This window comes from Oenanthe melanoleuca, chromosome 1 (assembly GCF_029582105.1).
Source record: "Oenanthe melanoleuca isolate GR-GAL-2019-014 chromosome 1, OMel1.0, whole genome shotgun sequence".
In the NCBI taxonomy this organism is placed as follows: domain Eukaryota; kingdom Metazoa; phylum Chordata; class Aves; order Passeriformes; family Muscicapidae; genus Oenanthe; species Oenanthe melanoleuca.
The window spans coordinates 92,114,862-92,132,925 of NC_079333.1; the positions used below are offsets into that span (position 1 = coordinate 92,114,862).

The 18,064-nt window shown below is 41.1% G+C and overlaps 1 protein-coding gene across 2 annotated transcripts in view; it reads left to right on the top strand.

Moving 5' to 3' along the window:
- The first annotated feature begins 341 nt into the window (after window positions 1-341).
- TBL1X (transducin beta like 1 X-linked) overlaps window positions 342-18,064 on the top strand; it is a 189,140-nt gene continuing 171,417 nt past the window's right edge. Inside the window, exon 1 of one of the 2 annotated variants that reach the window (XM_056487041.1) lies at window positions 342-742. The gene's annotated coding sequence lies outside the window, so the exon portion shown is untranslated. The remainder of the gene's footprint in view (window positions 743-18,064) is intronic. The other variant, XM_056487049.1, reaches the window with a different exon arrangement.

Here is an 18,064-nt window from a genome sequence, read left to right on the forward strand (position 1 = left end):
GGGCACAGGGGCGGCCGCGGGCACCGCGCGACCCCGCGCGCCGGACCGGCTCCGGGGAGCGCGGCGGTGCCCGGCGGGCGGGGGAGGGGCGGGCAGCGCTGCCCTCGGTGTGTGCCGGGCTCGTCACCGGGTTTCACTTGCGGGGGGGTGTCAAAGCACAACATAACCACAGGCGGGGCGAGGGCTGGCGGCACCCCGGGGCATCCCCGGGGGCGTTGGCGGCGGCGCCTCCTCGAGTTGCGCGTCCCGGCGTGCGGGCCCGCCGCAGGTGGGGGAGGGCGCGGCCGGTTCGCCCCCCGCCCGCCCCGGCGCTCCCGGTGCGCCCCCTCCCCCGCCGTCCCCTCCCTCGCTCCCGCCCGGTGGCGGCGGCCCCGGGCGCGGCTGTGGCTCCCCCTCGGCGCTGCTCCCGCCGCCGCCGCGCGTCCGCACCGGCCCCGCCAGCCCCCCCTCACCGCCATTCCGCCCCAAAACTTTCCGTTTCCCCCATCCCACTCTCCGGGACTTCCTTGTGCCGCCCGTGCGCGCGGAGAGGGGGGGGAGGAGGCGTGTGCGGCGGCGGCGAGGGGGGATTCGCAGCCTCCTGGCAGGCTGGCCGGGACCCCGGGGGAAGAGGAGTTGCACCATGCGCGGCAAGTGAGGGAAAGTCTCCGCCAGCAGCAGCGCCGCCGCCCCCCGCAGAAGTTGGGGCTCTCCCCGCCCGCGGGAGCGGGAGCTGTGCCTTTAACGCCCGCTGCGCCGCGAGGTGAGTTCCCGAGGCGGATTATTCATCCCGGGGACCCTGTTGTGGTTTCTTTCCCCCCCGTCTTTTTTTTCTTTTTATTTTTTTTTTCATTTATTTTTAAATTTCCCCTTTTCTTAGGCTTGTCCTTGCCGGCGCAGCCCCCCGAGCCCAGCCCAGCCCGGGGCCCGCTGTCCCCCGCGTCCCCTCTGCAGCCTGACCCGCCCGGGGGGGAGGGGGTCGCTCAACCGCCGCTTGTTATGACGAAGTTTTTTGAACCCGGACGTTTTGGGGTCGGCTTGGGGGTTTTGGGGTGTTTTCTCTGGGCCGAGGGGATGTGTGTGTGGGGGGCTGCCGTGCCTCTGGCCGGTGTTTTGCAGCTGCCCCCGGGCAGAGCGACCCCGGGGCGTGGGGGAGGGGAGTGGGGCAGTTTCTCCCTACTTCTCAGACAGTATTTTAATGTATGGGGGGGTTTATTAAAAAATTAAAAAAAAAAAATGCTCTGGGAGGGGGGGAAAGAAATGCGAGGCATTCACGCTCCAGTGTGGAGTTTGCAGAGCCTGTGTGGGGGAGGGGATCCCATTCATCGCCAGGGCTTGAATCAGCAGCGGGCGGAGGGGCCGGTCGCTCCCCTCCATCGAAGTTTACTTCCAAGTAGGTAAACAAGTTGGCTGCTCGCCCCCCAGCCCGTGCCCAGCCGGAGCCGCGCTGCCCCGGCCCCGCTCCCAGCGCCGCCGGGGGCCGGGGGTGCGAGCAGCCCCTCAGGCCGCGGGGCCCGACCTGTTGCTCGGCCCGGGCCGCGGGCCCAGCCCCGGGCGGGCCCGGCCCCGCCGCTGTCACCGGCCGGGCCCCCATTTTGTGCTGCGCCTGCGGTCTCGGCGGTGGGGCTGGCACCTGGGCTCGGTGCGCGGCCGAATATCGGTGCGGTGCGATGTACAGCGGATGACCCTTGACCTATTTAATGATATGTTGTTGCGTTCTCGGGCGGGCATCCTGCACAGCGCAACAAGGGGCCAAAACACCAAGCCACACCCTAAAAGTTGGGCTCGCATATTAATTCCTCAAAGTCGGCGTTTAGACGGAATAAAGGCTCCCCTTTATGCGTTGCCCTAACATGCCTTTTCGGCATGTGCACGAGGATTCAGTGGTACGGCGTTTCTCCCTCCTGACGCGCGAGCCCTGGAGAGTGGATGTGGATGTGAGCGGTGGGGGAGGGGAGCCGGGCTGCTCGGCGGGGCTCACCCACCGCCTCCTCCAAAACAGCCAAATATTGCAGCTCAGTGCTGCAGAAACATAAAATATTCCATTGAAAGGACTGGTGATTTGAAATAAAATGGAGTGTAAAATTAAAATTTCAGGACTAGTGTTTTAGGCTAATAGTATGAAAATGAACATATTGTGCCAGAGGGAGATCCGATTGTAGGTAATAAATACAAGGTCTTTACTGTTGACAAATATGTCCTATCTTTCCTCCTTATCCCATTTATTAGTGGTCTTTTAACCAAAGGATGTATAAGGTTTAACATCATATACCTTGTGTACCATGTGACTGCACATACCGGGTTTAGGCCTCTCCCTGTCCTGCAGTCAGTGTTCTGTCATGTACAGAGACATTGGGCAGGTTTTAAATTAAATATATCCATTCTGTGATAGCAGATGTTGTTGGCAAAGAGAGCCAGATTTGTCCTAGTGTGTGTTTTGGCGTTGTTGGTTTTTTATTTTTTTTTTGTTTGGCTTTTTTTAAAAACAATTACAGATAATAATTGCAACATCTCAACGACAGCAATAGTAAAACAGGGAAGCTTTCCCACAGAAGATTTGTAGAGGGGGTGGGAGGAAAAAGGAAAGCAAGAGGGGGAGGATGCTATCACATTAAAAATGCGTTAAACCTTTCTTTATGTGCTGTATGTAATAATGGTAAAAACAGTGGAGATTTGAGCAGAGCTGCTGTAGTTATCTCAGTGTTTAACACCTTCAGTGAGCTGTGCAATAACCGGGGGCAGGGCAGCCCTGAGTGTACTGACTGGGGAAGGAGAGGCTGGAGAGCAGTGCAGGGAAGGGACCTGGGGATCCTGGTCAATGGCAAGTTGAACATGAGCCAGCCCTGTCCTGGGGGCATCAGGCACAGCACGGCCAGCTGGGCAAGGGAGGGATTGTCCTGCTCTGCTCTGAGCTGGGGCAGCCTCACCTCCAGGGCTGGGGGCAGCTCTGGGTGTCACAATGAAAGGAAGGCATTGAACTGTTGGAGAGTGTCAAAGGAGGGCCATGAAGGTGTGAAGGGCCTTGAGAGGAAGGCATATGAGGAGCAGCTGAAGTCCCTTTGCTTGTTCAGATTAAAGGAGACTGAGGGGAGACCTTACTGCAGTCTGCAGCTTCCTCGGGAGGGGAAGCGGAGGGGCAGACACTGATCTCTTCTCTGTGGTGACCATGGCAGGACCTGAGGAAATGGCCTGAAGCTGTGTGTGGGCAAGTTTAGGCTGGATATTGAGAAAAGGATTAGAGAGTGGTTGGGCATTGGAACAGGCTCCCCAAGAAAGTGGTCACAGCACCAAGCCTGATAGGGTTCAAGAAGCATTTGTACAATGCTCTTAGGCACATGGTGCGATTCTTGGGGTGTCCTGTGCAGGGACAGGAGTTGGACTTCATGATCCTTGTGGGCCCCTTCCAACTCAGTATATTCTATGATTTTAAGGTTGGGTTTTTTCTTCTCCCTAAGATGAAAAAGAGTGTCTCAGGAGCAAAGAGAATTAAAAATTACACATACATGTAAACACTGGCAACTGCACAACTCTCTAGGTCTCTTAGGATGTAAAAAAGCCCTCTGCAGATAAGTTTTCATCTGAATACATCCTCTGCCCTTCCTCCACCCAATTGAGTAAGATGACTCCACTGTTCTCTGCTATGTCACTGCTGTAAGTTATGCTACTGCTTCTTTTTTTTATTTATTTTTTTTTTTTTTTAATGATTGCAGATGTTCTTCACAAGAAGTATTTAAAGAGCAAGAATAAGTTAAATCATTGCTAGGGAAGGGGCAATTGTTGGATTGCCCTGAATTGTCAGATTTCTGCTCTATCAGTTTGCCCAGTTTTCACCAAATCATAGAATATGCTGAGTTACAAGGGACCCACCAGAACTGAGTCCAACTCCTGGCCCTGTGCAGGACAGTGCCAAGAATCCCACTGTGTTATCAGGCTTGGTGCTGTGATCTCTTCCCCAGGGCAGCTGTTCCAGTGCCCAGCCACTCTTGGGGTGAAAAACTGCCTGGTATCTAACCTAAACATCCCCTGATTCAGTTTCATGCTGTTTTGGTCCTGTCATTGATTGTCAGATGGGCTTTTCTCATCTTTGTGATGACGGGGACCAGAAGCAGACGTGCTGTCCACTTGATATGTCTGATGTGCTATGGCTCCTGGAAGAGCTTCTGAATGGAAAGTCCTCTTCTGGCAGCAGAAGCTGTTAAAGGCCTGTCATCCCTTTGCTTGGAAGGAGTAGAGAAGAATGTCTCCAAGTGTGGATGGGATCTTATTTCTCAGTAGCTGAGATAATTCAGCAGTGTGATCTGCTTAGGACTTAGTGATGTGCTCAGTTTGGCTCATTGTGGACATGAGGCTGGAAAAGTCATCCCAGGGTTTAGGTTGCTGGGTGATTGCTGCAGGTAGCGGGGTCAGTGCAGGCTTCAGTGCTGCAGCCCTCGCTCTTTGCTGCTGCTAGCAGTCCAGAGCTAGATTTCATGTTGTATTAAACTGATGCTGTTTGAATTTCAGTAGTGCCAAGGGGCCTCCGTTCGAATCAGGATTTGGGGGAATATTGTAGATGGTGGTTCTCACCCTAAATAGGTTGTAATGTAAGTGAGGGAGACAAAAAGCCAGGAGGGTAAATGCTGGAAAAAACTGACTCAGGGGAACAGCAGCTGATTGTGGTGCCTTAGATATAAGACCACAGTGTGATCTCAGCTGGTAGGAGAGAGGAGAGTTGTTAACACCTGGCAGCACTGCTGCTGGTAAATCTGTCTGCTCTGACCAAAGAGAGGTGGGCATCATAACATGATCCATATCCTGGATTTGCTTTACTACTGCTCTTTTTTAATTCCTAGTACTTTAGATTACATACACCAGCCTGCCTTTAAAGTGATCCAGGTTTTGTAACTCTTGGGACAGCTTCTTTTTTTTCATAATCTTCATTATGAGGCAAGATGGAAGTAATTTTGTAAACTCTTTTTTCAGCTGCTAAATTAAACCTCCACTCCCTCTTCCCCTCCCTCATCTTGCCTATTTTTAGTTAGGAGGAAATAGCTGACCTCTTTACAGCAAGAACCCAGACCCCCTGGGTGCCATTTATAGGTTTCTACCAAATGGCCTACTTGGACAAGTTGGTTGAAATTAAACAAAAACATTGGAACTACGGCTGTACATAGAATAGCCTTCCTGTCAGTACAAAATCTGTCATTTTAATGGTACTGAAACAAGCATACAAAGGTGAAAAATAGAGTTTAGGTTATTTTTCTTCAGTGTTCAAGAGAATATTTTAAAGGCTTTTTTTGTTGTGCTCTGATCATTAATATAATGTAATTTTGTTTAAGGGTGACTGATAGTGTTTTGTTTTACAGTCACAGGAAGTTCCCTGAAGTTAGGGCTGTGTAAAAGCTAGAGGCAGTCAAAGAAGTGTGTTCGTTTAGAAAACATCATCAGTTCTTACCAGTTGTCTTCTTGTGTAGAGATTTTGTCCTAGACAGAGATTTATAAATTATAGTTATTAATATTTAGTAATTCTGTAGAAATATAAATTTGCATCTACTAGCTTAACTGAAAGCAAGTTTAACTCCACGATGGGTATGTGAGTTTTTGGGGTAAAAGTGTACGGGCCTTTTACTCTGCTGTTCTTGAGCCACTTTTCCTATGCATATTTGTATTTATTTTAAGTGATACTAAAAATACTGGCCTGTAGCAATAGTTATTGCATTTCTTCATTTGTTGTTTGGGAAGAGAAGAATATATTGCCTCTGTTATCTTCTGTTGGGGTCCCAGCCCCAACATGCCACCAGTCCCTTTCTGTACTTTGGGTTATGATCATGACTGCAGCTTGGGGTTGGGTGCATCTGATGATGTGGCTTTCATCTTTATAATCCTGTCCAGTTTATGCAATTAAAGGGGCATTGTGATGTTTAACCCCATTTCTTGGCCACCTCTGTTGTTAGTATGAGCAATTAATATGTGTCTTGTTTAAACTGGAGTGCTTGTAAAAAGTCATAATTTTGTGTGAAGTTACAATGGAAATTTCTGCCAAGAACCCTGTGGTGTTCATGCAGTACAAAATCATGATGATAGGACTGTAGTATGAAGAAATAATTATTTAAATATTTTAGTTAAGTGCATTGCATAACTACATTTTGGCTTGGATGTTGAGCCTTAGTCATTTGCTAGGCAAGTTACACAGCCCACTGAACATGTGGACAAACAGTGCCTTGATGCTTAGATGGCTCAACTTAGAGCCTGTTTCTGAGCAAATGAGTGGTACTAATAATGTCTAATAATTCTCTCTATATGCTCATCAAAATACTCTCATCTCATTAAGTAGTGAGTTTTATTGAGCCTTTGCTATTGCAAAGTGAAACAAAGCTTTTTAAAGACCTGTGTTCTCCATTAGTATGTAACAGTTGCTCTGTACATCAGTGCCATTCAAGTTTCATTTAGGCTGCTAATTTTTAGTTACAGTTTAACCTCTTACCACTGTGTAGCTGTGTTAGAATGCGTTCTGTTATATAGTCATAACTTTATTAAATGGAAAAATGTAGTAACATTAATTTACCTGCAATAAATTACCCATAGAGCAAAAAAGCAACATTTTTCCCTTAGACATTTAAATTACTTGGAAAATATGCTTTGACATTGTCTTCAAGAAAACAAAGAGGATTTTACTTCGGTGGATTGATTCCTTTTGTCATTCTGCAGCACAATGCATTTGTTGTAGTCTTTTTTTGAAGGCAGCAAACTGCCCTGGATGTACAGTGACAAACTTTGGCTTTGCTATGTTTTACTCTATAGCACCGTCAGCTCTTCATTAATCCTCTGCCATTGAATGAAGACTCTGCAGAATATTTTCTAGAAGCCAACAGTTATGATTTATATTTCCAAATCAAATAGTCATGTTACAGAGGCCCTGCTGAAAGCCATCAGTTGCATTGTTGTGACTAACATGTATACAGTGTTGTATGTACAGTGTTTTATGCTTAGAAGTGTCCACTGCTGAGTTTGTGCTGATCTGAACACAACCCCATAGCCTACAGCAAAATAATTGGAAAGATGTTCTTCCAAAAGAATTGACCTTCACAGTGTGCAGTTAATAAATACATGAGATTTTTATAAAGTGAAGTAAAAATATGGATTTTTTTTTTTTTTTTTTTTTTTGTAAACTCGTATTTGGTAATAGAATGAGGAATTGTTATAGCAACAAGATAGTTTCAGTGTCATTTAGTAGCTACAAGTTGCCGGTCACTGTATCAATGGACTTAGTCTGGTAGAGGATATGTGTGTGTCCAGAAACCCATTAGTATTTAGACTTGTGTTAGCACATAGTCTCCATTGGGATTGTAGAACAGGAATCAGTTTCACAAATATTGTTTAAAATTAACTACACTAGTTGTTGTGTGTGAGTGCATGCAAATGCACGTATATACTCGTACGTGGATAGCCTTAAGGTCGTCCAAAAAGTAGTTTTAGAGAAAAAAGGAGTAATTCTGATGTTGGAAGGTGGTGCCAGCATGCAGTGGCTTGACTCTCATACCCTGAACTGGGATGTGCTCAGGTCAGCAGCACCTGAGGTGTTGCAGAGCCAGTGAAATGACTGTGGGCTGGGCCAGGCTGGATGTCAGGTTTTGGAAGACAGAGGTGCAGCACCCTTTAATTACTGCTTGTTGGGATGTGGAGAGGTCAGGAGTGCATCCTGTGCTTGTATATCTGACTGAGCCTGGTGAGACCAGGAGGCGACAGCTGGGGCTGGAACATGCATTCAAACATCAGAATTACATTATCTTCATCTTCTCTTCTTTTTTTTTTTTTTTTTTTTTTTTGTTTGTTTGTTTTGTTTTTGTTTTTGTTTTTGTTTTTTGTTTTTGGTTGCTCATAGAAGTAAAATTTAAACCTTGATCTTGGCAGAGAGGTTGAGGCAAAATTGCCCTCCTGCATAGTGTTCTCCACAGATAGGGCTGAGCTTTGCTGACAAGTTAGGACTGGGAATCCAAGCACAGACAGTGCTGGTTCATATTGTGGGGATTAGTTTCCAAGGATATTTATCTGTTGCTTTTTACAGTCACAAAACAAACTTAACCCTTTTCATGCCTATTTTGCATGCACATATGTGAGTTAAACCTCTAAGAATTTGGGTATAGAATTGGTTGAAACACATGCATTGTTTTCTAGGTATTTCAGGAGGTATTGGCACTGCTGCTGAATATGTAGACTCAAATATCGCTCCTTATATTTTAACTTTTCTCTTCAATTTTGCATTTAATTTTTAATTTTTGGTGGTGTATTCATTTTGTTTATTTGTTTATTTTGGTTTTTTTTTAAACTTTTTGGCTTTAGTTTTTTCCTTTTTTTAAATGTAAGAGCTTCTGTAGTTTGTGTAGCTTACTTTTAAACTAAAATACTGTGATCTAGGAGGCACAGATAAAAGGCATGCCTGAGGATTATTATAATGTGGAAAACATCTTCCTTCCTATGCCAATTCTCAAAAAATTAAAGTAAGGAGCAGAACCAAGTACATTTTTAGCAACATTACATGGTATTCACAAGACAGATTTTATATCATTCTGGGAAAACTATTCAAGGTTCCTTTATTTTCATTTTGACTAGTACTGGGTTTGTTTGGGTTGCTGGTGTTGTAACTCAATAACAATGCTGATTTGTATTTGGAGGAATCTGGTTTTGTATTAAAAAACCCAAACACTCTCAGCTCTGATACTTCTGCTAGTATCAGTAAACGTCTTACATAATCAGTTAATTTAAATGAGCCAATTAGTTTAAAATTAGTGCATGACAGTGTATCATAAAAATTCATCCAGCTTCATTCTCACAGGGTTTGAGTGCTTGGAAAAAAAAAAAAACCCTGAAGCTGAAAGGATGGCCCAAAATGCAATTATTAGAGTGGAAGGAAAGAACCTATTTATTACATACAACTCAAATGTTCTAAAGCATTAACATAATGATTTCCCTCACTGCTGATGAATGAAAGTTACTTTTCTGGGAGACCACCATCCTGTCTTTATATCTAGTCTGCTAGTGCTGGGTAGAAGTTAGGTAAAAAGTGAAATGTGTCTTAAGCCCTCATGGGCAGTTTACAAGGAAGAGGAAGATGAGTGGTAGTAGGCTACCTCAAAAGCTAGGATTCACTGTTTTTAACCTGCTGACTATCAAGTGGACAATTGTTTTGGTTTTTGGAATTTTTTTTGTTTTTTTTTTTTTTTTTTGTTTGGCTAAGATGACATGTCTTCAAAATACTTAATTCCTGTGCATTTCTTCAGTGTTATAATGAAAGTATGTATTATATGGGGGTACTTCACAGTATGTTATCTTGTGGTTATGAGAATGGCTTTTGGTGTGTGCCTGGTATTCTGATGCTTTACATATTATTTGCATATATATGTGCCTCACCATGGATTAAATATTTTATTTTAAATTTTGCTTAGCCTAAGCAATAAATCTTCATTGTGTCTACTATGTTACCAACCGTATATATTTTCAGTTTAAAAACACTTGAAACATGAAAGGGTTCAGTGTTCTCCAATGACAACATGTTAAATGCAATGATACATTGTCAATTTGATCATGTGCTGGCTTTGTAGATAAGATTTGTTATGCACAGCAGATATTTGTGTACATGGAGTCCAGTGTGAAAGAAATTTCATTTCCTTCTACTAAAAATAATATCTGCACGACCTGCATCTTCTACCTGTTTAAAAAGTGCTCAGATAATTGCAGTGAATGATTTTTTTCAGTTGTTTGCTCCTGTATTCATTTTCCCATGAGCTTTTGAAGTACAGCAAAGTTTCCTTTTTTTAAAATGTAAATTTGAATATATATATGTATGTATATATCTATATATATATCTATGAAAAGAAAGAAAAGACCTATTCCTTTAACAACCCCACAAGGCATTTAATAGGGGCACACCTTTTCAGTTTATTTTGTTCCTAGTTTATTAAAACATGTGATTGTAAAGCTCTACTTACTAAAATATAATCCCATTTTTCCATGAGCTTATCCATTAGGATAGCAAAGTATCAAAAGAAAACTATGGAACAAAATGTTTTTTCTCCCTCTCAGTGTTGAGTTTAGAGTTAGAAGTAATGATTGCTTTAATTTGTTAATCTTATATTAATCTGTAAGTTAGTTTCCTGGCTAATAGAGTTGGGTTTAGGGTATTAGTTTGCCTCAGAACAAGCCTTTGTTGTTTTTTTTCTTCAACCTTTTTGTAATTGCTCTTAAATCTTTCTTTTAATTACCTCCTTCCACAGCAAAAAATCTATTGGAGTTTGCAGTAGAATTTAAAGGGTTTCATTTTAACGGATATTTTCTGTGCTCCGCAGTCTTTCTTTTCTGACAGCTCCCATACCCAGGTAACTCCACCAAGGGCAGAGTTGATGATACATTTGTGTTCTGAACATTCAATAAAACCTGCTATAGCTGTGGCCTGATTTTGCAAAAATGTATTTGGCCTGTGCAGGAGATTTCTAGGATCAGGCCTTATATGATGGCAGCACAGATTCTTGACTGATTAAATAAACATTTCTGAGCCTTTTTTATAGCAACAGATGATGTGTGTGATTTTAGCTTTAGTCCTGACAGGCAGTGTTCCTGTAATGAAGTGGAGATTGCGGTGTCCCTCCCCTTTCCCCTAGCCCACAGAAATATTTTTTTGTATGGCATGACTTCCATGATCTATTTGGAATACTGCTCTTATCTGAATCTTCTCTGTGTTCTTGGAAGTTTTTGTAGATGGCAGACGTGAAGTTGAGATGTAGAGCCTGGTTTCTTCAAAATGTGCAGGAGCTGTGTTGGCTATGTCGAAATTTACTGGGCTTAATATTTTGCAGTATAAAGCGTAAGACTTGGTTGCAAACATATTTTGAAAAGTGACCTGCACAGATGGATGCTTGGAACCTTTTTCAGTGAAATGCCCTTAGTTTTTGAGGCAAGGCCACATCATGAGGTTTAACAAACTCTAGCAGTGACTGGCAAGCACTGGCAGGATGGTTTCATTGCCTGTCTGGATCATGGGGAGTCTCAAAACTGTTCTGCCAAATGTGACCTACCACATACAATGCCCCAACACTTCAGGACTGGCACTGGATGCTTGTCTTGTGCAAGGGGTGCCAGCATCATAGCCTCTGTGGAGAGGACATATCAACCTTTTCTGTTCTAATTTACTGTTTTTCTCTGGGGTGGTTGCTCTGTGTTTGACTGCAGTAGAAAAATTACAGTGAAGAATCGTGATATTTTTTCACCTTAAATATAATCTTCTAACTTTTTTTCGTTTGATGACTCAAACATCCTACAAATAGTTGTCTTAAAGAAATATTTAGCTACTTACATTATTTGTATTGTCTTGTTATTTTTGTCTTTGGAAATACATATGGTGCATTCTGGTGTCTCAAGTGGAGCCAGTGTCTTGCCAGCCTATTTAAAGTGCTAACGTATGTGAGAAAGTGTGCCCTGTGGCCTGAAACATCATTCTTGTATTTGCCAATTGCCTCAGTCTTTTAATTTCTGTTTGTATGCGTTGCATTTGGTTAGGTTGAATTTATTATTGATTTCAGCTGTTTGCAAATAGTCTACTGACAGAGCATTTGCTCGTGTCTCCTTTGAGCCAACATTTCACCCTCATTAGTCTATGGATGTGTTCTTTTGAATGTTCACCAAATGCGTTCATAAAACTGGTAAAATTAATAGAAGGAAAAGTGGGAGAGCTGTGTGACCTGTTATTTGTAAACAGCTTTATGACCATAGTATACTATTTATTTTTTTTCACATGTTTTCACTTTTTATTCATTTGGGTTTTACAAGCTTCCCATCATATACAGCCATTTGCTCAGCAATGTTAATTACCTTTTTCTTTTGGTATGTTTTGGTTTGATTTGGTTTTGAAGACTAGAGCTACTAGGTAAATAACAACATTAATACTTATCAGTTCTGTAATTCTGTAGTTTCAAATCATGGCTTGCAAGGTACTAAGGTGCACAGGATTGTTTTTATAGAGAGCTGTGGGATTAAAAAAAAGGAGGAAGTCTGTTGTCTTTGTTCAGTTTTACTGTGGAAGGTATTTTTATTTGTCCACAAATTTAAAGAGTTTTTAAAAATTGCCTAATTACATTGTAAGCTTCTTTAGGATGTGATGATATCTATTTTTATGACTTATTGCTTTGTGGGTGTATATATCATTATGCAAGTAATAATCCTTATTTTCACGGAAAGTAATTTATACCAACATTACATTTTGGCATCAGTTTGGTTACGTTGTGTAGATATTTATGAAAATATCCCTTCTCTTATGTAGGACTGTGAACTGTATTTTTTTCTGATAGACTACAGATCTGGCTGATCCTTAATTGCACAAATAATAATCTGTAAAGAAGCATTTGGATTCTCTTTGTTTGTGTTTACCAGGTCTGTCATATAGGAAGCCTGTTCAATTGATCTTTCTTTCTTTTTTGCAGGGTCTTATGCAGTACTGGTTTTGTTTTTAGACTGCAACTAAATATATGGCAACATCTTATTTCAGTAAATCCAAATTCTTGCATCTTAAAATGTCAAGAGTTTTGTTGCTTGATGTTACTACATTTGTGTTCTCTCCCTTGCTTGGGAGCAGCACTCCTTGCTAATGTTAGGAGGGGTGAGGTAGAGGAGGTGTGTATGGTGAGAGTGGGGGTGGGAAGTAAAACAGGCTCTGGCTGTTTACACATTCCAGGCAACCATAGATCTGCTCTCTTTGAGGCTTGAAATATTTTCCTTTTCACTATCAGTCTTGCAGATCTGGGGTATTTGGGCACACTGCCAATAAAAGTAAATAGCAACGTGTTAATCTCTTAGATTGAAATGTAATAAACTGTTCTACCTTTTTTGTATGTGCATAAGACGAAAATATTAAATGCACTTCATAATTAATATATGACATTTCTCAAAATACTGGAAGTTAGGACTATTGCTATAATTTCTTCAAGAGTTGCCTATAAAAGGACAAAGTAAATTTGACTCCTTTCTTCTTGCTAGTTTATTTCAAAGGGAAACTTGCCTAATCAAAATATTCTTGCTAACTAGATTTTCTGTTTTCAGCATGATAACCATTGGGTCAAGGAGCTGAGGATGGCTCCCTCTTTCTCATTTCCATGTAATGCGTGTATATACATGCATTTTTTTCATTTATTTTGTGGTAGGCTTAATCTGTTTTGTAGTCTTTCATTTGATCATTCTGGTTTCCAGCACTTACATTTCAGAGTTCTAATGAAATCAGATACAGAAAGCCATCCACCTGCAAGTCTTGTTTTTTCTGGTTTTTTTTTTTTTTTTTCCTAGTATTGGAAATTATTTCCTGCAGCCTGCACTAAAATAGACTGAGCAGGCAAGCAGATGAATAATGATTTCTTCCAGGTTCTGCATAATGTAATGAACAGACCTTCTGTTTATTAATATTTATTATCAATATTTGTATACATGCCACTTCCTTCCCTGAAGCTTGCTTTCTGGGTTTCTTAAAGCTGTATGCTATGTGTGAAATCATTGCTTTATTCCAAGTGGTGCAGCAATGCCACTTTGTCACTCCAGCAACTTGCTTCTTCACCAGGGCTTGACATGGCTCAACTTCTTGTTGTAAATGCTTTCTGAACAAAATGTGTTGCCCTCCAGAAATTTTACCATATCATTGACAAACACAAAAAAGACACTCCACTGAGGTAACAGCTGTTACCTTCAGTCTTAAGACCATTCTAGCACATACAGTGCAAAAGGGGATTCAGACCATACAGTTGGTTTTTTTCCAAAGCCAGCAATTGCTTAAAACCCACTTGCATAGCTGTGACTGCCATGGAATCTTCATTTAGAGGCATTTAACTGCCTTTGGAAAAGCTTCTTCAGCTAGACCACCAGCAAATTGGATAAATTGGTAGCTCCAATTGAGCTCTTGACTATGTTTTTAGGAAAAAAGTGCCGTTCTCATCCTGTAGCAACCTGAATCTAAATCCAGAGGTTTTTTGGGGTTGCTCTCAGGCGAAATCAGACTGTTGAGTTTAAGCTAAATGGAAGTAAACAGGAACATTACCTGCACCTCATTATTTCTGTGCTTTTATGACAGACACTCGAGACTGTTTGCATAGTGGCTATGGCTCATGCTGATTATGTTGTTAATAATTGGTGTCTGTAGCATGTGTACTGGCTGGGTGATTTAGAAGCCAACATTTTTGAATATAGATAGCTAAATGAGTGGCTTGTTTATTGGATAGGTACAGCTGCAGTTGAAGTCAGAGGAGCTGGTGCTGCTTAGTGCCTTGATAAATAATTTGTCTTAGTACAGGGATGCAGCATAACATTCTGACAACAAAAGATCACCTCCGTATTTTTACACAAATTTCAATAAAGTGTTACATTAAAAAATATTTTAAAGAAAAAGATCCACCAAGTGACTACTGTCAGTCTGTATGCAGATGGGTGGATTTTTTTTCCATATGCATAAGTTTCTTGAAAGGGAAATTGATTCTCAGTAGCAGCTTCTCACATTTAATATATGGGTGACTGTGCAGGTGGTATATGGTTTGTGTATAGGGCAGGCAGTCTCTGTTGTAAACTGGTACTGAGTTTGTTTACCATACGTGTTTAGTTTCATTTAATGTAACATTTGATACAGTGAGAAGATGTACTATTACTGTACTAGTGATTCTGTTTACTATTTGTTACAAATATTTCTGAACTAAAAAACCATGAGAACTTGTTTTGTGGTTGAAATAGTAGGAACTGGGAACCTTGTTCTTTAAACAAACAGAAACAGTAGAGACAATATAAGGTATAGTGACCTAATGCAAAAAAAATACCCAAATGCTTCTTAAAATTAGATTTACTTATTAATTATATGTATCAATATCTAGAAATTAGCAGTATCAAATGATGAGCTGTACTATGTAAGAATTACTTGTAAATTACACTGGCTTGGAGGTTTGGTCTTTTTTCTCTGGTAGCTTAGAAGTGTCATTAAGCTGGTTGAGAATTTAGTGTAAGGTATTTACTGGAAGTAATTTGATGCGAAGAACAAAATATGATGTACTGTTCTGGTCCACAGAGGAGTTTGGGACCCCAAAGATAGTAGCTTAGACTACTCATTTTTTTCTCTTTTTGTTTAGGTTGAGAATATTGGCCTGTTTGAAGAATACTGTAGGCTGTTTCAACATTGACCATTAATTTCAAGCCACAGAAACTTATGAAATTAAAATTTAGGTGTACATTTAAAGTTTTGATTTTCATCCTTTTTTGCTAGTAACACGTCTTTGACAGCCAAAATCAATATAACAAATTTGCATTATTGACCTAGCAAAACAGTTGGGTTAATTGTTCATATTGTACCACCTGATAGCTTTCCATAGAATTGTTATTTAGTACTCTTTTTTGATTCACTGTATTTCTTAAAAGTCTTAGTTGTGTGTGCGGTTGATGGAGTAAAAAATCCCCCAGTCACAGGGGCCTGCAGCCTGTAATGGCAAGAGGCTGTTACAGTACTTAATTTGTTTCTTCAGCTCTAGTGATGGAAACATAAGAACACTTCTAATACATCAGCAAGCTACTGTTTCAAGAGACCCTTCCTAGGGAAATGATAAGAAGTGAACCACAATAATTTAGAGAAAAGGAGCACAATCCGGGCCTTGCAGGAGGAACCCTCACCTATCTGGCGGATTTTTGTTGATCTTATGCAATTGTCATTTCCAGAAGGTTTTTCTCACCATTGGTTTCACAGTTTTTGAACCTTATAGTTTCAAAGCCTATTCTCAGCTAGGCTGCTTCCTGTGAAAAGTGGTGTTTGGTGAGGTGTTCATGTGTGCCACATCACACTGCTGAGAAAGAAATTGTTATGATCCTGCAATTCTTGCTTCACTTATTACATTTAATGTTCCTTTTGGGGGAGAGGGAGCGAGAGAGAGAGTGAAGCAAACAAGAGTGCTGATATGGTGTGGTTTTATTGGAGACAGAGGCATGCATGCTAGCTTTCCCCAGATTTGATCTTCTCCATGATTCTTATCCATAGTATGTCTGGTTGAAGCTAGTAGTATAACAGCAGCTTAAAGAAAGTAAGAATTTACACAGCACCAGTTTTAGCCAATTGAGAATTGGCCTCTCTGAAAGAGAAAATTGGTTCTGCAAGTCTTAATACATTGCTACAAATTGTTCTGTTGATGAGTCTTTAAAAAACAAACAAACAAACAAACAAAAAAAAACCAACATGAAAATAACACCAGAACGAAACAAGAGAAAAAAAACCAAAACAACAACAAAAAGCCCACCCACAAAAACAACCAACCTACCTACCAAAAAAACCCTTCCAAAACTCCCAAACAAAAAAAAAACAAGCCCAAACATCCCCTGCCAAAACAAAGTTAAGCAGGTGACGTACTTGTTAATTGAACACTGATAGGTGCTTACATTTTTAATTGATTCTCAATTGTCAACTTGACGTGTGTGGGAAGTAAAGTGAACTTTTCATGAAAAACATTCTCCTTAGAACATTTGCTATTCGTGGTTCTTCTGGTACACGTAGGTGTATGTTTGGGGAGAAGGGAAGTCACATATTAGTATTTTCACATCTTCTAAATCAAAGAGTTGCTTCGCTTACCTTAAGCAATGCAGTCTTTAGATCATATCCAATCGTTTGTCTGCTGGACAGATGTATTAACTTTCCAGTGAAAAAAGTTTTCTTATTTTAAAAAACTTTAATTTTGTCATTGTAATTGCAGTCACGTTAATTAAAATGCTGATGATAAAAAGAGTATTTATATAAAGGAGCTGATTATGCCTGATGGTACATGATCAGAATTAGGCTAAAATTTTTACATTACCTGTCATGTTCCTTGCATAGACATACATGCCTTTATTCCAGTTCTTCCTGTAATTGTTTGCAGACTATTTTGGCTGTTGTACGATTGCCAGTACTGTACAAGTTGACACTGATCTAAAAAGGAGCTGTGTTTATAGCTGAGAACTGGTCTTTTTGCCAGTTACAAATATGTCTTTTTTCTCCTTGAACTTACTTCAGTGTAGAAGTTAACTTAATTAAGCCATTTCCCCCTTAATATCTAGACTTTCAGTTCTTAAACATTAAAACCAATCAGGGGTGAGTTGAATGGGGCTCTGAGTCTGGTTTAGTGGGAGGTATGTCCCTGGCCATGGCAGGGGTGTTGGAATGAGATGATCTTTAAGATACCTTCCCAAACCATCCTATGATTCTGTGAATATGTTGAAGTTGAATTTTAAATAGGTTGACTTAAAAAAACCCCAAAACAAACAGAAAGGGGGCCTCTTACAAATATGTACTTAATATTTGTATGAAATACGTGTCTTTATTGTAGACCAGATGTTTCCTTCGTATAGGAGGTGGCTGAAGGTGTTCAACATTTATGTCTGTGCTTAACTGCATGCACAATGGCTTCACAGGAATGAACAGTAGCAGTTTTGTGCAGGAAGCTTTGTGTGTGAGTGTATGTTTAGGACCTGACTTTCATTGCTAGTTTATAATTCCTAAAAATTTCCTGTCTGGAAATGTTTTACAATCCATCTTACTTTACTTCTACATTGTAGATTTTAAAAACAGTACCAGGTAACTAAGAGCTTTTCAATAGGCAGTGAGCACCTACTTGTTGGGCCTTCTGGTTTGTCTTTGTGGTTTGTGTTTAATCTTTGGGTACACCCAGCCCCCTCTCAGTGAAGGCTGGAGGGAGGAATGTTTACTGCCCACAAGTGCTCTTAGGGAAGAGCAAGTCTGTGAGGCTTCTATGTAAATAACACAGCATTTAGTAATGAGAAAATTAGCAACTCTCTTAATTGCTCATGAGACATACCTGTGTAGAATTGTGCTTTGAAATTTTCTTTCAAGTTATCTCCGTATCTCCGGTCTGAACTTTATATCTACTAGCAATGCAGATTTATTCTGCAACTAAAAGAAAAAGGTGTACATTTCAAACATTGTCTAGTCATGGTTAGTTTCTTGTGTTACAATCCTTAGAGAAGTTAATGCTCCTTTCTGAGATGAAGGAGGCCTGTCACCAAAGGAATTGAATAAATTATAGAGGTTTTCAAAGGGCAGAATGAAAAGACAGGTGTT